Consider the following 24,767-nt stretch of genomic DNA (forward strand, 5'->3'; position numbering starts at 1 on the left):
ATGAAACCCATTATTTTGTTAGTGAATACTTACTCATAAGTATAGTAAGTAGAAAAACTGGTAGGTCACATATACATTGAGCTTACTGTGTTTATATCTTTATTTATCTAACAAGACACATAAGTAATATCTCAAATAATTATATGAACTACAAAATAATTAACCAGAGAAATAATCATTGTAAATGTAGGTCTATAAAGAGAAGGGCTGTTGACCATATGAAACAGAAGTAGGCCCCTAATAACAAAAGAGAAAAAAGAGTACCAGGCAGAAAGAACAGTAAGAACAAATGCTTTGAGGAGAAATTGCATTGTATGAGACAGAGAAATAACAGCTGCTGCAAGGAATAAATCAAACAGTTTAGTAGTGTGGTACAAGTTATACATTAGTCCTCTTACACTGATGAGAAACAGTCTGGAAACAAGTGGAGGCTTAAGAACATTTGTAAAGGGGCTGGACATTGTGTTGCACACTCTTGTCCTTAGCACATGAAAGGCAAGGCAAGTAGATCTCTGTGAATGTGAGGGCAGCCTAGTATACATAGTAAGTACCAGGATAGCCCAGGTCATGTAGAAAGATTCTATTTCAAAATAAATAGATAGATGATAGAGATAGATAGATAGATAGATAGATAGATAGATAGATAGATAGATGATAGATAGATAGATAGATAGATAGATAGATAGATAGATAGATATAATAAGAAAGGAAGAAAGGAAGGAAGGAAGGAAGGAAGGAAGGAAGGAAGGAAGGAAGGAAGGCAGAAAGAAAGAAAGAAAGAAAGAAAGAAAGAAAGAAAGAAAGAAAGAAGGAAGGAAGGAAGGAAAAAAGAAAGAGGAAAATGTTATTTAACATTTTAATATTTCCAAATTAGTTCAGGAAGATTCCACATCTTGGATCACAGTTAGTCATGAGTAAATTAAACAACCACAGTAAACCAGAGCATGAATAAGAGGTTACTGTAACCTTAAAAATCACTTAAATGGGTTCTATTTGATGGACATCCCTCTTCTGTGTTGTAGGTCAAGGGCTTAAGTTCCTTCTTCCTTGACATTCTTTGAAACATCAAGGGCTTTGGTATCTTTTAAGAACAGAGAGTGATGGCAGCTCACTTATTTCTAATAAGCTTACCCAAGAAGTACATCATTGTTAAGAAAAATATGGCCAGGGGATGAAGTGGGCCAAATATCATACAATAGGGACAGCCCTGCAATTATGAAAGACAGGTCTATTTTCTGTTGCTGAACTGCCTCTGGCTCAAAAGTGAATGTTTGAAAAAAGTTGTATTAGCTTGGCCACTGTATGTCTGGAGGATGAAAGCCAAGAATTCAGAAAAAATGACCAACACCATTCAATGTACAGCCTGATGGAGAAAATAAGCTTTTTCATGTACATTAAATGTGACAGAAGTGGAATTTTTAAGAAAAATAACAATGGATCTTGTCCATGTCTCTAAAGGATCAAAATAGTCTCTGTAGTGGGGCAAGGATAGGACAATCAGAAGATTTATTCCATACAGTCAGCAATGCTAGGGCTCACAGACAGCTGTGGTAGAGACAGGAAGTAGTCATCATCAAGTAGGCTACACTTCCTAAATTAGTATCAAGTTTACTAATATGAGTGCCAATGAATGACAGGTCTTCAGAAATAGATAATGCAAGTCAAGTTGGCTATGTGACAAATCATAGCCTTACACATGTCTCAGGGTTCCATCTACCCTAGTGTGTCTATATCATATGCTGGACCATTCAAAACCTAATGAAATAAATGACTAGAAAGTACTGATGTTGTCTTGAGTGGGAGACGTCTTCACTTTTACAAGTCAGCCTGTCTACATGGCCCATCCTGACTGAGTCATCATGGAGAATAGTTGAACCCCAAGCAAGCTTCCACATATATAGCAATCAAGGTGGGGCTGTTAGTTTTCTCTTAGATACATAAGTCACCACCCATCATATCCACTATACTGAGCCACTACTAAGATTTAAGCAGACAAAATATAAAACATTTTCTCGTGACATGATTGTCAATCAGGTGTTGCAAGTAAAACGTATGTGTATGAAAATTTCTTTCTAGATATTTAGAAAAAGGCACACTTAAGCACTGGATAAAAGGGTAGGTTTTACTTCAGATGAGGAACACTGAGTAATGATCCTATTTTTCTAGGCAGGAGCTGGGAATTCTGTTCTAAATATATAAAGCTTAAGGAGCTTATTACACATATAACTGGAGACACTGAGTGAGCAGTTGGATAAATGAGGCTGCAGTTTATTGGAGAAGAGAGAGCCAGAGAAACACATTTTGGTATCATCAGCATGGAGGGAATATTAAAGCCATGAATCTGATCAGGTCACCTAGAAGAAAAGCTGTGTTAGAGACAAGGAACAGAAATCAGGACTGTGCCCAGAAGCAATTGGCTTCTCAGTACTTTAGTCTGTGGTGATTTCAATAAATTCTCTGTGTGTACACTCACGTGTGTGCACATTCCACATATGTGAGTGTGTGTGCATGCCTGTGTGTGTACACACATGCACATATGTGTGTAAGAAAAAAAAAGAAAGAATTTAAATTCAACTTATTTTAATATTATTTCTTCTAATAAACTTGGTAGAACTTTCCTCAAACTTCTGGATAATGTGTTTGAAAATACATATCATAAGTACACATGTACATAATCAGTGGAAGAAAACACTTATATTACATAATATATGAGTAAAATTTAAACAAAAAATATGAATATGTTGGTTACTAGTACTCCAAAGGCTCAGTAGTCCAAGAGAGGAAAGGCCATAGGAACTGGCACAGGAAGGACACCTAAGCTGTCATCAGTGCTCACACAGAGCAGGGCTGTGGCCTCCATTAACTCTAAGCAGACCAGCTCTCCAATGCCACATTGTTCTCACTGAATATTTACTCAAACTCCTCTATGCTACATATTTTCACAATATTTAAATAAACAGAAATAACAACATTCTCTGGGCCTCATTATTTTAAAAGATGGAAAAGAGAAAGAAAAGCTATCAATGTCAGACATTCCTAAATTCCCTGATGTTTAGAAGCCATTGAAAGTCTTTCTTACACAATTCCTTATATAGGTCAACATTTCCTACTTCCCAAATATACAGTTTAAAGAAACTACAAAGCACCATATAGCTCTACAATAATACTAAAATTATATGAGTTAAACAATAAAATAATTAACCCATATATTTTTAAAATAATTTGGAAATATTCTTTTATTTTTAAACATCAAAGAAATTTAAATTCTGATGATACAAGAGAATAACAAAACCTCTGAGAATATGGTTTTCTCTGGGAGCTTCATGACCAGTGGAGCATAATGAAACTACTTCCTTTTATGTTTCCTTAGAAGCTATGTCATAATATTTGAAAGTTACTGACTCTCATTCTAAGAAGCAGGGTAATGGACGTGGTGTCACCATTTAAATGCTCTGTTATTTGACATTTGATCAATCTCCCATTTTTCTTGAGTTATAAATCAACAAAGGAAAAGACACAGACTTGGTAATACAGCAAAGAACATCAAAGTGACTGACTGGAACTATGACTGCACAGGCTATGCAGGAGGATACAGGCTGAGTCCTGTTGAGGTCCCGGGAGATAAAGGAAAAGACAGCAATTTCAAGACTAAAAGACAGGGTTAGCACAGGAGATGCCCCTACTGTCAGCTTTTTACTAGATCCAAGGCAACAGCCAATGAGAAATATAGGAAACACTGACAAGCAAAGAAATGCCTCCTCTGGGTCTGGGAAGAGCAACTCTGAGTTCCCTTCTAGCATCACACCCCAGAGAAATGACACATAGCTGCAAAGCTATGCTAATATGATTCACATCCTAAATGTTCTCCCCAAAGACTCAGATTGAAAGCTACCAGTCTGCACACTCTTGGGAGATGGTGGAACCTTTTGGAGATAAGATTTAGCAGAGAAAATTTAGGTCACTGCTGTCATGCTCTTTGCGAGGGTACTCAGCCTCTTCTCATCAGTGTACAGTGAGGTGAACAGCTTTGCTCCACCATTATTTCCCACCTCTACATTTTGTCCTTACTCATACCCAGGAACAACAGGGCCAGGCAATCATAAACTGCAACCATGACTCAAAATAAAACTTTCCTCTGTATATCTCAGATACTGTGTCACAGAAATCTACCAGAGTAGGTCTCTAAGAATGGAGATCTCCTTCATTTAGCTGTGTTGTAAACATCTCATTAGACAAAGGCTTGCAGACCTTACTTCCTGGTATTGGCATGAAGGGAACAGTGTTGGAAAGAATGCTCTGCCAGTACAATTTTAAAAAAAAGAAAGAAAATAAATGCCACTCCATAAATACTACAACCAGACCAAAAGAGGGCGTTGGGAAGCACATGAAAACTGGAGAGGCCTAGCTTGCTCTGGCTGCTGCAGAAAACACAATAGTGGCAAATAGCTCTGACAACCACCTGACATCACGATTTGTACCAAATATTTGCTCAGGACACTTGGAATTTCAGCTGCAGTGACTTTTTTGGACTCAAACTAAAATTTAGGTCAACAGTGACCTGAAAAATCCTCACATAAGAAGAGACCTGTCTGTCTTCTTCCACCCACTCCTAGCTCTACGTATAGCATTAAAACATAAAAGAAAAATAGAAGCTCTTAGCCCCAGTTACAAGCACAAAATAAAAGAACAGAGAAAGTCTGGTTAATCAATCAAACCAACTCGATTACGGCATAGTAAATGACACGGGTGCCAAAAAAATCATGTGTAAATTAAAACTTATGGAATTTGTTTGTATTGCACTACTAGGGAGCCTGCTTAGCACTCAAAGAAGCATCTGGAATAAAGAAAAACAATGCTATTCTGTGCTTCTTCCTTTTGTAATGTTGGAATGCCTCAGTGCACAGTGTGGGAACCATGTACCTGGGGGCACCGGTAGGATTGAGTGCCCACGTGATGTGGTCTCCATGATAGAAAACACTAAATTCACAAATTAATTTTAAACTTTCAACCTGGTACCATCCAATTAACTTTTAATTTTATATTTCAAATCTGAGGCATCACCATAAACAAGGAACTATCTTATTTTATAAGGATGTACACAGATGAGTGCCATGTAGATGATGAAGCTTCCTTGGCCCTGCCTGGGAAAGGCAATCCCAAGAGAGGAGAGAGGTTCCCTGGTCCTTCCTAAGAATGGCAAGCTTGAATGCTAATGTATCTCTGCTGATGGAGATCTGGCCTGGCTAACAATAAAATTTCTGTAGCCACATGACTGTCTGGAAATGAATAGCTATAGAAACATGATAAATATTAATATTCTGACTGTTCTGTAACCTTCCAATGATCCATTTCAATATCCAATTGTTCTGTGTGTTGCAATTAGCAGTAGCATCTCACTCGACAGCGTTTGTCAGCTGTTTATCGTTTCCAAGGGCAAGATTACAATTTTTAAAATTTCCAACACAGAGGTTATCAGTTTGTGGCTAAACTCAGTAATGATATGTGTTCAAATAAAAGCTTACACAAATCAGGGAAATGTGGGGAAAAAATAAAGACTGATGTTTGAATGACTCATGCACTCTATAGAGCATTTTCTTTTATGGTTGTGTGGGAAGGTGGCAAAGACCACAATTTAATAACGGTCTCTTGCCATTTTATTTACCATGAACATGTGAGTGAATGAAATGAAATACTTTTCAGATAAAACAGAAATGCTGAGCAAGTGATGAGCCATATAAATACGCACTGTTGGGCTGAAGGCGGCAGTTACTTTGCTGTGCAATGATCTCTGTCTAGTTTGATGCGTTCTGATCAGCCTACAAATGAGCTGAGGCATAGACAGGAGCAGTCTGTCAGAGGAAGGAGCAGGAAGAACTCCGACTGAGTTCAAGTGGATCTCACTCTTCACTGTAGAAACCTATTTGTCTTGGGGTACTTTTCATTAACTCTTAGAGCCTGGGTTTCTTCCACCTGTAGAATTACAGAGCTAATAATGTCACTGTGAATAAAAGGCCATATGAGTGTTTCTCACATACTAAAGTATTTGACGTAAATTTACCCCTTCACCAAATATATTTTAGTTGTCTCTATTTGATCCCACATATGATTAATGACAAGTATTATAACCTGCATACTAGTGGACAGTATGATAAGGGTAAGAAAAGAAAGGTAGTCACCAAATCAAATAAAAAGCATGCAGCCCAGCCAGGCTAGAAATGGCCTGAATGGTTCCCAGGAGTTTGGAGAAACCCAACACATTAAAATTTTCTCACCAACCAAAGAGTACATGTGAGCTGGACCTAGAACCCCTAAACATATGTAGCAGACGCACATCTTGGTCATCATGTGAGTCTTTAAGCAGCTGGAAGAGGGGCTGTGCCTGAATCTGTTGCCTGCCTGTGGATCCTGTTCTCCTAACTGGACTGCCCTTTCTGGCCTTGATGTGCCAGGAGAGGTTGGTACCTGAGGGTCCCTTCTCAGAGGAAAGGAAGATGGAGAAGGGGAGGGCCTGTGTGAGGGGAGGACTGGGAATAGAGGGAGAGGATGTCATCTGGATGCAAAGTGAATAAATAAATTAATTAGTAGAAAAAGCTCTCTAAGAAATTCATAAGCACCCAAAACTGCTTCTGTCTAGCTTATAAGTGTCCTAGAAATACAGTGAAGTTGTGGACTTCAAGGCTGCCCTCCATAGGTTCCATGTAGTTTGATTAAAAACCAAACTTCCTGACTGACAGGGCTAAGTGGAACTATCAGAGACATTTGTAGGAAATTGGGAAGCAATATTTCCTGCAATAGTGATTTCCATTTTTATGGACATTCTTTTCACAGGAGGACCAATGACTTCAATGTTCTGAATATTTCCATAAAGGCAACAAAATACCAATTCTTCCTCTTAGTGACCTAGAGACAGAGATACTGACATATAATAAATACTCCTGGACTGAACATGAGCATTGTCACATCCTCTCACTGTATTCAAATTGTGCCATATCGTTCTTCTGCCAAATACAGAAGAGGATGTTATATAAATAGTTCAGAGATACACATCTCTAAGCCATCACTTCCCTTCTGAAACATCTCTAAACTTCTAAATATATCACACAGTGAGTATCAGCAAGCCAGTGCAGCAGTATAACCTGTAGGAAAAATACCTCATAACTCCTGAGCAAGATAGTAAGTGACCAGAGCCTCACACATGGCTTCCAGGATGACACCACTGTAGACTTAAGTGACTCTAACTCCAGCAGACTTCCTGCAAGTGCAGTAGAGACTTTATTAATTTTTACAGTTTGGTTATGAGAAGAAAGGTCTATTGAATGTCATACCTGACTGGAGTGTCTATTTTTATCAGAGGATTTTGGAAAATCTAACAATTGCTTTTAGGTTAGAGTAGTCCTGTGCCAATAGTTCAACCTCCTCAGAAGAGTCCATGTGGCCAGTTAATCCTTTGTGATGTTGCCTCAGGAAAAATTCTGCATATTAGAAAGATTGGGTTATTCTTTGTCCACAATGGCAGTTTGCCATTCATGTTGTTAAACACACTGGACTGATGCCATACTGTCCATACTATGGGAAGATGAAGCAATGAAGCATGGGGGAAGGAAAACATGAAACTCCTCCTTGGAGCATCCTTGTGTATCTTATCCATGAGCTGATTTTTCTAATCTTTATTCTGTAACTCTTGAGAATATCATAGTTAAGGCATATCTTCTTAGACCTTAATAGATGCATGTATGATAGCTATTCTTGGTTGTCATCTTGATTGCATGTAGAAATAATTAAAACGCAAAGAACTTGACACATCTGTGAGGGATTTTATTCCTTACTTAAGTTATTTGAAGTGGAAAGACCCACTTTTAATATGAATCTATTGAGGTGGGAATATCCACCTTTAATCTGGACCACACCTTCACTGACAGCCTATATAAATGACAGGGAAAAAGGAAGCCATTTTTCTCCCAGCTTTTTCTTGACTGAATTAACAAGAAACATTTCTTCACTAGCTTTAGAGCCCTCATTTTTTGGATCTGGCATATATTAAAGATCACCTGAGATATCTAGCCTTATATACTGAGTAACTGGACAACTGCATTCTTGAACCTTCCATTTGTAGACAACCACTGTTGGACTAGCTAGACCACAGCCTGTAAGACATTCTACTAAATCCCTTTATATACATATATGTATAAAATATTTATATAATATGCATATACATATAATATACAAATTTTATATATATATTTCTATAAATTCTGTTCCTTTAAAGCACCCTAACCAAATCAATAAGGATAGTCATAAAATAGTACTACAACTTGAGTGGCATAACCACAGAAATATGGTATCTCACAAATATGGAACCTGGAAGTCCTAGGTAAAGAAATCAACAAAATTGGTTCATTTTAAGAAAGAAAAAGAACCATAGTCTCTGAGGGTCTTAATAAAACTGCTACTTTCTTGACTATTGATAAAACATCCTGCCTCTGCCTTCTTTTTGTTTTTTCTTTTTTTAAATTTTCTTTATTTACAGTCCAGTTGTAATCCACCTCCTGGCTGTCCCTCCTTTCCTCATCTTATACCTTCTCTCTTCTTCAAGAGGATGTCCCCACCCTCCACTAGAACCACCCTGCCAAACATCCCCACTCCCTGGGGCCTCAAGTCTCTTGAAGATGAAGTCCATTTTCTCTCACTGAGGCCAGACTAGGCAGTCTTCCATTGTGTGTTAGAGTGGTAGCTCAGTGTCTGAGAGATCTCTGGAGTCCAAGTTCATTGAGACTGCTAGTCTTCCTATAGGGTTGCCCTCCTCCTCAGCTTCTTCCAGCTTTTCCCTAACTTAACCACAAGGGTATAATTATAGAAAAGATACCAGGGTTGTCTTAATCGAAGGAATAACTTCCATTTGTGACCCAGGAAAAAATGCACATGAGTTGGATTTCTTCTACTATTCAAATTGATTCCCTCTGGCTCTCAAAACATCTCCTTTTTCTTTTCATTTATGAAAGTTCAAAATAAAATTATATCTTCTGATTCTGACACTGAAAGATGAGCCACAGTAATGGTTGTTTTATTTTTTCTTCCTTTGACCCCCCCCCCATATAACCTACACTAGTCATTATGTTTAAAACTAGATTTTTCATCTTTAAGTTCAACAATTTCCAACAGTATTTCCTTCAATTTATATTGATATTACTCAATTTGTAGCCCTTAACTGTATTTAAGCCTTTTTACAAAAAGCCAAATTTAATATGATCTTCTTTATCATGAATAGATTATCAGTTGTAGAATGAAACTTGGCTGTGATATTTCTACATGTTGAACACTGATTATTTATATCTACCCTTGTCCCCTCATTCCCGAACCATGTAATAATCCTACTTTTGGATTAAATGATTTCTGTCAATATTTTTTAATTTTTCACAATTCCTTAATCATATAATTATATAATTTCTCCCTTTCTTTTCTTTCTTCCTACCACTCCAATGTAGTCCTACCCAGTTATTTTCTCAAATAATTGCTTTCCTTTTATTTCATTGTGTGTGTGTGTGTGTGCTGTTGATATATATGTTATACTTTTATATTTATAAATATATTTATTGATATAACACACACACACACATGACCTTTGTATTCTGGAGTGATAAGATTGTAAGAGACAGAGGAACAGAAAGTTTTTGTAAGACTGTGTCTCCATAAAATGGTAGGGAAGCTACAAACATGAACTCTTATCAACATGGCTATCTAACTGAGACTGAACAATGATAATACTGGCAGATATGGTAACATGGTAGGGGAAAAGGTCTCACTTTAGGTAAAGAACTATGAACAACTAAGAAATGCTAAAAGCAGACATTGTTTTCTCCAGGGAACAGAACAGTAACTGGTAATGTTTTAGTTAGAGGTCATCTCTGAAATCATCCACAAATATGAACTGGTTTCCATATGAGAAGAACATGCAGTATTTATCTCTAAATGTCTTAATTATTCTTAATGTGATATGCTCCATTTCCATACATTTTGCTACAAATAACAGAGTTTCTTGCTCCTTTATGGTTGAAATGTACTATTTTGAGTATATAGACCCTATTTCCTTTATTCACTCATATTTTGTTGGTATGTAGGCTGATTCTATATCATACCTATCATGTACATTGCTTCAATAAATACAACAAAGCTGGTATCATTTTAAAGTTGAGTACATTTCCTTTAGACACATGCCCAGAGCTCAAATAGCTAGATCATATGCTGGTTGAATTTAAGGCTTTTTGAGGAACACCCATACTGTTTTTTCACAGTGATCATTTGTCTTCAGACCAACAGGGTATAAGAGGTTTGTTTCTGTCTCACACTCCTGTCAGAGACTATTTACTATTGCCAAGTTTTGCTTTGAAAATATCCATTATAAAAGAGGTGAGATTGGATCCTCTTGTGTCTTGATTGGCATTTTCTGGTGAAAAATGATGGTGAGCATTTGTGTTAACCATCAGAAGGCTATTGGCTATTTTGGTTATTTATATTTATTCTTTTGGGTAGCACTCCCTGGTACTATTTGTCCACATTCAATTTAATTATTTTAAAATGGTTTTAAGAATTTTTCCTTTGTTTTTTGTTAGTATCATTCTGTTCTTTGTTTGTCTCTTTGTTTATCTGTATGTTAGATTAACCTGGTAGTTTGTTGTGCTAGTTACTAAACTCCAGCCCTGTGCAGGGTAGGAAATCACTGCCCTACATCTCTAGTCTTCAGTTGTTTGCGGGTTCTGCATATTAACCCGCCATCAGCCATGTAGCTGAGAATTATTTTCTCCAGTTGTGTGAGTTGTCTCTTTATTAGGTTCATTATTTCATTTGCTGTGGAGAGATCTTTAGTTTGATCTAATCTTATTTGTCAAATATTATTTTGATTAATATGCTGTGGTTTAAAAAAATGCCTGTGCTAGTATTTTGAAATATTTTCCTGGATATTATTTTCTATAGTATAGTTTCAAAGTTTCAGGTGTTGCTTAAAGTGTTCTGACCCATTTAAGTTGATTTTTATACAGGGTGAGATACAGTGATCAAGTTTCAGTCAGCTCTGTATACACATTCATGTTTTTCAGCACCATTTGTTAAAGGGGTCTTCCTCAATCGAGTATAGATATGTTTGAGGAACCATGACTAGGACTTAGAATTTCCAGTGTGTTAACATGTGCCTTGGACAATGATCCCAATTGATCCTTTGAATTCATGTGCCATCTCATTTTTTGACCTGTTATTTTTATTTTGCTCTCTCTCTCTCTCTCTCTCTCTCTCTCTCTCTCTCTCTCTCTCTCTCTCTCTTTCTCTCTCTCCCTCTAACTCCCTCTCTCCCTCCCCCTCTCTCCCTCCCTCTCTCTATCCCTCTCTCTGTCTTTCCCTCCCTCCCTACTTCCCTCCATCCCTCCCTCTCTCTATCCCTCTCTCTGTCTTTCCCTCCCTCCGTACTTCCCTCCATCCCTCCCTCTCTCACTATCCCTCTTCCTCCCTCCTTCTCTTCCTTCCTCTCTCTCCCTCTCTCTCTCACACACAGACACACACACACACACACACACACACACCTCTAAAGGTGCTTCAACTTCAAGACTAATGTTTTAGTTTCACTGATGATTCATATTGAAACTTTGACTAATTTGACTTATTTTTATTCCAATGTCTGTTATTTTTTAGTATTAATATGAAGGCTAGCTTATTTCTCTAAACATGAGTTGAATCTTAGCTCTTTAATATATTTTTGATGGAGGTATTTATTTCTATAAATGTTCCACCATTTGTCACTTTTGCTCTATTCCTTTGGGTTTAGAATGTTGTATTTCCATTTTTGTAGGTTTCAATAAGATTTTTTTCTACAGTTTTCCTTCTAACTTCCTAGCAACCCACTGTGCTATTCAGCTTCTATAGCTTTACAAAAGTGCTTAGTGTATCTCGCTGTTGATTTTTAACTTCAATCCAGTGATAAAAGAAATGATACAGGATAGCATTGCATATATTTTAATTATTAAAACTTGTTTTGCCAAGATGCGACCTGCTATAGATGTAATTGTAAACACTGACAAAAATAAATAAATACATTAGGTAGTTGTTAGTTGGAATGTTATATCATTGTCTGCTAAATTCAGTTGACCTTGCCTGCAGTGTAGTTCAGATTTTTCTGTTTGTTAAGGATTTTGTCTGGATAATCTATTTATATGTGATGGAGTATTGACATCCTGCATTACTACTGTATTAAAACATATGCCTCTTTAAATCTAATGATATTTGTTTTATAACACCAGATTTCTGACATTAGGTATATAAAGGTTAATACTAATTTCATCTTCTTGAATAACTGATAAGTTGATCATTCTATATTATATATCATTGCAAATTTTTGACCTGTTTTTTTTAACTACTTTATGCTCAAGTCTATTTTTCAAGTATAATTATAGTTACCCCTACTTGTAGAATTCCATTTACTTGAAACATCTTTTGTCCTTCCATTCACTTTCAGGCTGCACATATCTTTACCAATGAAGGCATTTCATTAATGAAGTATCTTGTTAAGATTTGTTTTAAAAAGTAATTCACCCAATCTGTATCTTTTAATTAAAAAAATAGTTCACTTGCAGTCAGAGATATTAATTAAATTTATGAACTTGTGCTTATCACTTAAAGTTGCTTCAACTCATTTAAATTATTTTGGATTTTATTCTTCCCACGTGGTCACCTTTATTACTTGCATTTTTATTTCTCATTTAGATATTTTCTTTTCTAATGTGACTTAACAATTTCCTGCTATCACAATGGTAGCTCCTTTGTCCTAACTCGTTTTAGTGTGTTAGACATGCACAATTGACAGAACTCAGTGTACACTGACAACCGTTCTGTTGGCAGATATTATAGAGTCCATTCCTCAGTATGAACAACTAGCAAACCAAGATGAATCTCCTGAGAATAATTTGGGATTAAGAGTCTCAGAGACATCTGTTGATGTCATAGCTATAGAGGCCTATGAGCTTTGGTTTTCCACAATCTGGACCTTTGCATGAAATGTTTTTATTTGTTTCAGAAAGGGATATAATGTATTTCTCAATAGGCTATACGATGTGCATTTAAATTCATCTTGTGGGTATGTGTAACTTTCTAATATTTTGTTTTGTCCATCTCTGACATATCATTATGTTTTCCTAAGAATATTAGATCCATGATACATTGTTGCCCCTTGTGCACTAGGTTTCATATGGTAGCTTATCTAATGTTCATCCTCTGCGTCTTTGCTGGACTGAAAGAGTTGCTGGTTTTTACCTGGTCTGCCAATGCTCTTGGTATATGAGTATGACACGCTCAGCACAACTACATGTATAAAGGGTTCTTACACTCTGAAACTATCCTTTGAAAACTACAGCCATCATGATGACCTAGGTCATCAGTATCCCCAGTCCTTCCTAGGGGACCTCATGCTCCCTTATAGGATGCAAGTTTTCAGCACATGTAAAGAAGAGTTAAAAGCTTCAAAGCACAGTACCTCTGCTGTAATAGAAAGGGGAGACTTGTGCTCTTGTCATTTGAACCAGTTGACAAAATAGTGTGGTGGCTGACAGACACTTTCCTTCATGTTTAGGACAATACATCTTCTCTACTCACTCCATAGGTCCTAAGAATAAGTCACACTTATTCTCAATCAAGGACACTGGCCTTACACCCATCCTTTCTCAAATACATGAAGTAAGTTGCCTGGTCACATGTAGTTAAAGTCGAGTGCAGGGTGGAGGGGTTCATCTTTTTCAGTGTTTACAGGAGCATTTTGGTGAGAAGCTAGAAGAGAGACCAGTTTTAGGAGACAATTTCTAAAAGCACTGGTAATGAGAAGCCAGATATTTTTTCAATAGATGTTATAATCTAGAAATAGAACTGTCTCTGGTGCATACTGTTAATACGGTGTGTAACAACATGGGTGGAAGTAATTTTGAATTGTATATCTTCTTCATCTTGGATTCCCAGCAGTATCATTTTAAACTTTTAAAGCTCCATTTTATTTTTACTGTGCTTCTTGGAGAATATGTAATAAGGTAAGAATTATATGTCTATTGTAACTTCATAAATGAGAAGGTAAGAGCTCATACATCACAGACACACAGGGGAGCACTTATGAGATTCCTCCATCAATAAAGGGAGAAGCTCATCAAACCAAGCTGTAGTTTCTTAAAATATATTTGATTCTCAACTAATATTTTCAACATTTGATGCTGACTTCCTAACACTCATGCTCCACAATTTTACTATATATCTAAGACCTAGGCTTGGACTACGTTTTCAAACCGTCCTTGAAAACAAGCAGAACTAAATAGAGTAAATGACATAAGCCCAGGTGCTGAGGATAGCTTCTGCCAATCCACTTTAAAAGGCAATGCATGAGTACAGAAGGTCAGCATGAAAGCCAAGGCTGTAAGCCACTCTGTAGAGGTCTTAATAGACCTGCAGAGAATACTCCACAAAACAGAACCATAATGCGAATATACAGAACATTCTTCAAGATTGGTCATCTGTTAAACTGGAAAAGATGCCCTAAAGAATTTAATATGCAAGAAATACTCTCTTCCAATCAAAATGAATTGAAACTAGAACTCAAATAAAACTGGAAAAAGTTAAAGAACATGGAAATTAAGACATCCTTGAACAATCATTGAGTCAGTGAAGTCACAAGAAATAGCTTCTGCCTGGACACAAAGTTCCATGAAAACAAAGCATAATAAAACCACTGGGATGTATCAAAGATTGTATTAATGCAATAAATAATTACATGCAACTGGTAAATAGACAAAAATTTAAATAAAAAATTTTTATTTAAAATTTTTTAAATAAAAATTCTGATTATAATTCCAGAATATAGGACCAATCTGAACTACATAGGAGATACTATTTAGAAACAAAGACAGGAGGGAAACAGATTCTTCTTACATCAATAACCTAACTACTTATGTTAACGGAAGTGGGCCAAGAATAAAAATAATCAATGTTTGTAGGATGAAAAATATTAAAAATTATTACAGAAGTATAAGAAGATTTTTTAATAATTAAAAATTAAAATAATTGAGTTAGTGTTAATAGTATAAAAAATTGATAAATTCTTAGGTCGATTACAAAAAGATAGAAGACCCAAATGACAAAACTCAAAATACAGGCTCCTCTAAAAACAGTATTTCCATGTTTGTTAAGGGATGTTTACTCTAGTAATTTTGTCAGTCTTTAGAGAGGAGTCCATGCACCATCACACACACACACACACACACACACACACACACACACACACACACACACATTCTATTCTTTCTTACCTTAGTTTTTCAAACAGTACATCTTCGATGAACCTGGAGTAACCATTTGGGCTGAGCTAGCTGACCAGAGAGCTGGAAGGAAGCTCATTTCACTGTCTCTTTCAACACTGGGTTTCAGGACTGCATTGTCACACTGAGACAGCTATGTAGGTGCTGAGAATCTGAATGCATGTCCTCATGCTTAAACACCAAGTGTCTTATCAACTGAGTGAGCCATTTCTTCAGCCACAACACTGATTAATTTCCAAAGACTATTTCCTTGATTGTTTTCCAGCACTTCTTTTGAAACTGACCTAATGCTGCCTAGAGAGGATACAAGTCATTGGCTTGGATCTTGGAGGTAGATGTTTATCCTGATCCTACAGTTCCTGGTTGGCCTATAAAAAGCCAAGTCCCCAATCTCATCCTGGAAAAGAGCTAAAATAACAACCCTATTAGGCCTATTACAATAAACCAAAATTGACAGAGGTCTGTCTTATAACCTCATGTCCACTCATTCTGTAAAATCAGTGTACACTGGCATTCATTCTTGCATGTTGTTTTGATTTGCTTTCTATTGCTATAATAAATCATTGCCCAAAAGCAATTTGGGGAAAAACAGTTTACTCCATGTTAAATTTTTATATAACAGTCCATTACGGAAGGAATCGGTATAGGAACTCAAGGCAGAAATCTGGAAGTAGGCACTGAAGCAGGGACCATGAACGGATGTTGTTTACTGGCTTGCTTTCCATTGTATGTTCAGTTTTCTCTTTTATATATCCCAAATCAAGATTTCTCTTCCTTTTGTGTAAATTTGTACTGAGTGAAAGTCTTTAATTATCTTCCTATCAATAGCAAACTAGGCTTATGAAACTATTCCTACTATATATTCCATTTCATTTTTTCCCTTGGATGCCAATGATTCTCAGCACATCTCTTTTATTTTGTTTTTATTTTGTTTGGTTTGTATTTTTTAGAATTTAACATGAGAGAGTATAATTTACCTCTCTATATCCACTTAGAAGATCAGACATCAGAGCTGAAACAGACCACAATGCAAATCACTGTGTCATTGAACATACTATTCTTCAGAGAGCTGCCATCTTAATGAGAGAAGTAAACACACACACACACACACACACACACACAAACATACACACTAACATCATAAAAGAAACAAGCTGGGTACATTAAGAATATACATAGAGACACAACAAAGAAAGTATATGGTTTACAGAGGCTTCAGGATAGCTCCTCAAAGGGGATGGTGCTATAACAGGGATGTAAATGAGGGGAGAAAGTTTCTGAGGCTGGTAAGCCTTGCAACAGCAACTTTTGCATTCCCAGCAGACCATTAACTTTGTTATTAAGAATTGATGGAAAGGAGACATGTCTATCCATGAGTACAAGTGATGAAGTTAGGGGTTGTGCCAGAAGATGCATCAAGTAAGAACTCCTGGTGTGGACAAAATTTACATTTTATTCCCATTATGACAGGAAACCACTAGATGAGTGAGGAAGAAGTAACATGATGAAATTTCTGTTTTTAAGACTATCACTATCTTTGCCTACAATGGAGAAAATAGACTATGTGTGGGTATGTGGTTGAAGACGTTTTAAAAAAATAGGTAAATGTTAAATCTTTTAATGATCTAAGTTATTTGGATATTCATCCTTACATAAACTACAATGAAGACACTAATATATAGAAACAAATTAAAGCAAAAAGAAAGCTAGCTTTATTTTATATTTTACATTGCATTTGGATATGACAATTATCTTGACTACTGTATCAAGCCATTTCAAAACAACTACTCCTAATATATTATAAGTTCTAAATGCAATGACAGAAAGAACAGTTATGTCCCTTAAGTTGAACGTATCTCATATGGAAATTGAAAAATTTTTTTAAAAAGTGGGGCACAACATGTTTGTCACTCACTTTGGTTTTGTGGAGCCTGAGGCAGAAGGATCATGTATTTAAGGCTACCTTGCATGACAAAATGAAACCCTGCTTAAAATTGAAAAGATGCAGTGGAGAAATTTAAAAGCACATGAAAGTAGAGCATTTGACATGAATATATGGACGTGTGTCTACTAGCCATAGGACATATGGATGTGGATATGCTGGCCATAGGACATATGGAGGTGGGTCTACTGTCTATAAAACATATGGATGTGCTTCTATTGGCCATAGGACATATGGATATGGGTCTACTGGCCATAGAACACTTCTGATCCTGTGCTTTTGCTTTGATTTTCTTTTTATATCTTGTTCCTTTGTTCTATTCTTCCTTTGACTATTTCTTCATCGTACACTTGTTTAATCTCATCTCTTATTTTTGCTTTCTTCTATTTTCTATTTTCTATCTTTGCTAATCAAATTGTCCTGGCAGCAGGAGTGATTGATTTTTTTAAATGATATCTTATCATAGTTTAGAATTCCCTGAATGGGCAGCCTCGGTTGGGGCACTGTTTCCTTTAGGATAACATGTGAGGCTATCTCTGTGAAATTGTCTTGTTCACCTTTTGTGATGTTGGAAAATCCACACTGAATGTGGGCAGTGCCTTCTAGTAACAGCGTAAATTTAAAAAAAATACATGGAAGAAAGAAAACTATTTTCTTTCTCTACTAATTTAATATAACCTATTGCTGCTAGTGATGGCTCCTTAACTGGTGTTAATGATATTAGATTCAGCTTTTTGCAAAATGAACTGAACCACCTTTTGAACTATTCCCACAATATTAAGTAAGCCAACTTAATAAAAATCCTTTAAAATATATAACATAACATGCATAAATATATTTGATCTATCAGTTCTGCCCCTTTCTAGAACCCTGGCTAATATAGTATCCAAGTACAAACTAAGGCAGAAAAGACTATAAACCAGTGATTCTCAACCTTTCTAATACTGTAACCCTTTAGTATATTTCCTTACTTTGTGATGACCCCAACCATAAAATTATTATCAATGATACTTCGTGATTGTAATTCTGTTACTGTTAAAATTGTAATCGAAATATCTCTGTTCTCAGATGGTTGTATGTGACCCCAGTACATGGGTCATTTGACCTCTAAGGGGGTCATGACTCATAGGTTGAAAAATACTGCCATAAATAATTTAAACACATTGCAAGAATTTCATATGGTACTTCTATAAACAAGGAGACTGGATAAGGAAAAAAGTAGTCTGTGTCTCTTCCCATATCCTGGATTTATTTCAATTTATATAAAAAAGTTATTTCCCCTCAAATGACATATTAATACCTAACACATCCCAAGTGTTGTCCCAACTAATTCATATTAGCAGATGATGATCTTTGATAAAAAGTAAGAAGATGAGTTTTAAAGAAAACCATGAAGAAGCTAAGTCCCTATGCATCTCGAAATTCTTTCATTCATCTATACTTTGAAACAACAAGCCCCAGGAGATTTCAAAAGTAATCCTTTCCTTTACACATCCCTAATCTTTAATACATGCATAAAAGGGAACACAATATCATAATATGTCAAGATTTAGATGCTTTGGATATAATAATAAGTAGTTCTCTTTTGTAATCCATTTATCTAGTATAACTTCCTATTGTTTCAGCAATTAATTATGGCTTGACACAGGGAAACTACAAATACTGTATTTCCACAATATGCTCATGAGATACTGAATGGGATACAATGTTGCAGCAATTTATCTTTAGTTCATGAAGAAGAGCATCCTATTCTAGAAGGGAAATAGTGGCAGAGGAAGTTGAAAAGGGGGGGGGGGGAGAAGAGAGATACAAAACCAACTGTAGCAAAAATAAATCTGGGAGTGGGGCAAATCTGAATCAAATGTCAAATTACTTAAAATGTTACTCTCAGTTCATGGTAAAACAACACATCCTTTGATTATACAGAAGGCCACATCCATCCAAAAAAAATCACTGTCTGTGACAGGCCCTCTGTATGACTCATTTTCTGCAGATTTGCAGTCCTCAAAAGTACATTCTCTCCAATAAAGTGAGCTCCAGGAGAAGGAGAGACGTTTCCATTGTTGTGTGATAGAAGCTCTATGTGTGTCACGGCAATTACCTCAAGGGGAGTGTCCGATGCTTTAGGAGAATGACAGACTAGAGGGAAATGCAAACTGCAAGCACAGATGAAATGATGGTGAAGAAAAGAAGCACCACGGTGTTTAATGAACAATGCAGCAACTACTCATTACGCCTCTTCTCCAGCTGATCATTAAGCTTTCAGCACTGTTTATGCAACAGAAAGGGAAATGTTGACTCAAGATTTCATACACTTACTATTCACACAAAGAGGAAACCAGGAAGGGTATAATCTGCAATTACAGTACCTGCTGAAGCTGGATCACTGTCATTGAACCTGGATATTAGTTGTTGCAAATCCTGCCAATGATGCAGCCACTTTTGAATTTAGGATATCCTCGCCATGACCACTGCGAATGCAGATTTGACGGCACAGTGGATAAAAAATAATAACAACAGAAATAAATTGTCTTAAACAATGTTTCAAGTAAATCACTTCAAACTTTGGTTTTAAATCTCTAACATCAAACAGCAGAAGACATCCTTTCATCTTATGCACTAGCGGCTTTAGGAAAGCCCCCACTTGTCAGTCATCACCTTTAACTAACTTTAGCATGTGATATTGGTTAACACTGTAATTCAGTGTTTATTGAGTTAACAAAAGGTGAAAGTAATTCATGAATGCCAGCCTCGTGTGTAACAAAAATAGGACTCATTTGGTAAATGCACACTGAATGAATAAACCGAATAGTTAACTTAGCTTTAATCACCTGCTGAGCACATACTCCAGTCCTTATTAATGAAAAAACTACTCAGCAAACCGTTAAAAACTGAGAATGAAGAAAAGAAAGGAAGTATATGAGCACCTTGGAAACGATTACCCATATGGCACTGTGAAGAACTTTGCTCAAAAATCATTGAATTGTGTATTTACTACCTGTCACCTCATTAATAATGAGTGGGCCTTCTGCTTAATTTAGATTTTCTGATGTAGAAAATTGAAGCTTAATTATCTACTTTTCAGAGCTCTGGTGGGAAATTTCTGTGATTAAATAAAATAATAGTTTTGAAAGAACTAGGATGAATCCTGTTGTGGACCTGCAACATATAGGCTGCTGTAAGTTTCTATATAAGCTTCTTAGAAACTTGGGTTGAAGATGTGGTTCAATTAGATATAGTTATCTACCATGCAAAGGGCCCTTGGTTAGATTCTTAGAACCTCATGAGTCAGGAGTGGTGGTGCACACTTGGAACCTTAGCATGTGAGAAGTGGAAGACGGATTGGAAATTCAACATCATCTTCAGTTGACTTGGGCATTTATGTAGTGATATGAAGTCATCAGAAACCCCCTACATTCAATAACATTAAATTGATCAAGTCAATCCATTTTGAGAAATGATTAAATGCTTTCCTGAAATAATTTTGCTTTGGTTGCTGAAACACTCAAGAAATACTGTCAAAGTCTAGCCATCAGAGGACATTACAGGAAGAATGCATGAGAAAATATAAACTTATAACCTGTTTGATACAATTAACAGGGCCAGATTTACTTAGGTTTTAAATATGTAGTCAAAACTGGTCCTCAAGTATTTCAAAAAGTCATCCATGATATGTGTGGAGCAGGAGATTGGTTTACCTCTACTAGAATGCACATGAATGGACGTAAATGTAAACGACAAAGTACAGCTTTACAAGTAACTTCTTAGGCACCAGCACCTTTTTTGATTAAAGACAAAGTTTCTTACTGAGTTCTTGCTAAATAGACTAATCTTGCAGAGATCTTCCTCTCCTCCCTCTCTCTCTCTCTCTCTCTCTCTCTCTCTCTCTCTCTCTCTCTCTCTCTCTTTCTCTCTCTGTCTCTCTCTCTCTCCAGCTTTGCGATTCTAAACACATACTTTTTTCTTTTCCTAATTTTTTTCTTTTGTTGTTGTTGGTTGTTTGCCTGCTTGCTTAGTTTTTGTCCCATGTTGTTCTTTATGTTTTACATATAGGTTTTGGATATATCGAACTTAAGTTAGCATGTTTGCAAGAATATCATAGACTGAAACTTGTCCATAGCCTGTTCTGTCTTGAACACTCATGTGCAAAAGCTTTTGTTCTTGCCTATTAAAAGCATTGGTGATTTGATTCCTTTCTTTCTTCTAGGAATAGAGCTGGAATCATCTGAAATTTTCCTACTAGATGTAATGGGCAATTCAAGTTTATTGGGAAAAGGTAAATAATTGGGTTTCATGTTACTGTGTCGTGCTCTCCTTAGGTTTTCAGAGTTTGAGGGATGAAAAGAGTAAGATAGTGCATATGCAAGAAGTGACTCTGTCTGTCAAGGCAGGATAGTGAAGAGGAATGGAAGACTGAAGCTCCGTTACCGTGCAGGAAGAGGACCATGGTCTCAAAGAGAGCGTTGCTGTTGAGCATGCGTACTGTAGAAGTATGCCTTCGTTGACATCATAGTCTGGTTTGGGGAAATCTATTTTGCAAAAATATGATAATAAAAAATTATATTGTCTTTTAGCCTTGGTTCCTGGTAAATACTACATGAATTCTTGAGTGTTCTGCATAATAGGGGAAGCTTTGTTTTTTCCCAAAGCCTTTGAATCAAATGAGTGCACACTGAGGTGAAATGACTCTTTAGGTTAGAGAGAAAAACATCAAACAGAATATGAAGAATTAGTGGATATGATTCTTGAAACTACTTAACATCAAGTAATTAAGACAGCCTGGAGATTAAATCCAATAAAGAGATCAATAGTTAACTATGATTTGGGGAATATACTGATGAGCAAGATAGCTGTCATGCCTGGACTGAGCAAGCAAAGGGCAGGAAGCGCTGTGTTTGGGAACATCCAAAACCTGTTACCAGTGCCTTATCATTCAGCTGCTCCTGAACTGTAACTTCTCTAATAAAACTGTAATCACATGTATGATGTTATCCCTGAATTCTGTGTCATTCTAGTGAATTGTAGTGTATGATGCATATCTACAGATATGTGTTTACTTGGTCTAACGTAAGCAGACTTAATGAGGACCATGCCCTTTAACTTGAAGTATAAGTACTATTGCAGACTATGATTCACAACACAGTGAGCACTCAAAGAGACCAGCTTCCCAGCCTAATGAAGGCTCAACAATGATCTCATCAAGTCACTGAAAGAAGACACACATTCATCTCACATCTAGAGAAGGGACCATGAGTTCTGGAGCCCAATAAGACTGTGTAAACTGATCAGAAAAAGTTCAGCAATGTTCATTCCAAGTATTTTGTGTAACTCCACCCTTGTATGTGAAGAGGAGTGTGTGGGAATTACACCTATCCAGTATGTCTCTCAAAAGAATGTAGTGTTTGAATTCCTAGTTGCTTGTTCCAGATTCATCTGGGAAGAATTCTACTCTTTCAGGTTAGTTCTGTGGAGATTTTATAAATATGGGTGATGAGAGGAAATGGGTACAAAGGCACATGTACACAACCTAATATTTCCTAGGACATTAGCCTGAGTTGGCAAAATTGTTCATGAATGTCATCACAAAAGCACTTAGATTAGTGAAAATATCAGCTTACATTTTTAAACACTGTTCCTTTCTGTAAATTTAAGAAAATCACTTCAAAACGCTTTTAAACAAGTGGTTAATTAAAAACTCCAAATTTGTCTTTCATTTCTTCAATGTATTCCTCTTGCTGTGTCCTTACTAACCCTTTTTGAAAAATCTCAGAAAATTTTCAAACTCTTAAAAACCACAAACTGCAAAAAAAGGGGGAGCAGAATTTTAAACTTTGTATATAAAATGTAAATTAAAGTATGACTTTTATAAAACTTACCAAAAGTCAAAACTATTTGTAATGATGTTTATAGTTCATTCTTTATGTTTAAATGTATTTATTTTAAGTTTTTTGGAGGTATTTTAATAATCTTCATCAAGATTGTGTCCTATGCCTACTCTTTGTCTCTTTACAGCTGAACATTTCGTGCTGTAGAAAAATTTACTTCTACTTGTTATTTGATATAAAATGTTAAATAGATGGTAAGATTTTTTTTTTTAATTTTGAGATGGGGTATGCCTATATAGATGAGATTTGTCCTGAACCCAGAGAAATTTTCCAAGCGAAAGCTCCTGTGCTGGGAGTACCAGTCTACACTACCATACCCTGCAATGGGTTTTAAATATCAAATCCAAATTGATTTTCAGAAAAGAAAATTGCTGCTACATGGCCTTATCTAACGGTCCTGTGGAAAGAGCAGTGTGCTCCTGTTTATGGTTTTTGCATTCATTTATATAAGCCTTTGGTTAGAGTAGGAAATGTGGGGAAAGGAGGATTTAGTATCAATTTGCTTCATGTCTTTTTAGTTTTCAAATTACAGAAGCCATTGATAAACTTCGATCTTTTGCACATTTTTAACGCCAGTGAATTTTTACATTGTATTTGTGTCAATGTTTCTAATAGATCCATGTATGTACATGTATGTGTGTAAGTATGCATACACACACACATACAGAAAGAGAGAGAGAGAGAGAGAGAGAGAGAGAGAGAGAGAGAGAGAGAGAGAGAGATGTAGATGTCAGAGGAAGAAGTAAGTATACTCTTTCACTCTCTACCTTACTTTCTTAAGATAGGTTTCTCACTGTGCCTGGACCTCTTTGTTTATTGGTTAGGTTTGAAGCCAGTAAGTCCCATGAAAGCTTCCCCAAACTCCAGCACTGAGATCATGAGGTCCTCAAGCATGCACCACATATCTCCTTACTCACTGAGCCATGGCTCTGGATCCACAGTTGATGTTAAGATAACTATTTCTTTCTCTCAGATGCTTTGCTTTAGTATCTCACAAATAATCCTGAAGCTTGCTGTGAGTCAAACTTGGCTGGGATTAGTAGTTGATGTTGAATGACCTGGATAACTCAGAAGTGAGTAGGAAAGGGTTTAAGAAGGAAAAGATTTAGCTTAGATCTCTACAGTGAGAGTACTTTGTGAAAAATTGCCCAACCAGTGTAACCTGCAGTCGAGGTTAAATAAAAATGCTCTAGAAGTTACAGGATTGTAGATGTTAAATAATAGGTCATTTATTTTACAAATAACTAAGGGAAAATTTATTCTATTAACTGGCTAAGTGAAGACAAGTACACCGGAGCTTATATTGAGGTCAATAATGAAGATTCACAATGTGACCCTTTATCTTATGGGAACAGTGCTCCAGACCCAACTAGATGGCTACTGGAATAGATAGCGCTGAATTCTCTACTTATTTTGGCTTTTGCTACATGTGTATGCCAGTGATAAATATCAATAGACAAAATACACATAGAGAGTTATTAATTAATAACAGTGAGTACCCCTTGAACACTGTAATGAAACGTGATCTATCTAACTGCAGGCTTCCTCAAAATGTCCCACTGTAGTGTACAGCCTGTGATGACAAAAAAAGGAGTACAATGCCTGCATTAA

The 24,767-nt window shown here is 36.4% G+C and overlaps 1 protein-coding gene across 7 annotated transcripts in view; it reads right to left on the reverse strand.

The window, feature by feature from the left end:
• Positions 1 to 24,767, reverse strand: part of Nrg3 (neuregulin 3) — a 1,008,622-nt gene that overhangs the window by 930,718 nt on the left and 53,137 nt on the right. The gene's annotated exons all lie outside the window — the stretch shown is intronic.

Source organism: Arvicanthis niloticus, chromosome 3 (genome assembly GCF_011762505.2).
Source record: "Arvicanthis niloticus isolate mArvNil1 chromosome 3, mArvNil1.pat.X, whole genome shotgun sequence".
Lineage (NCBI taxonomy): Eukaryota > Metazoa > Chordata > Mammalia > Rodentia > Muridae > Arvicanthis > Arvicanthis niloticus.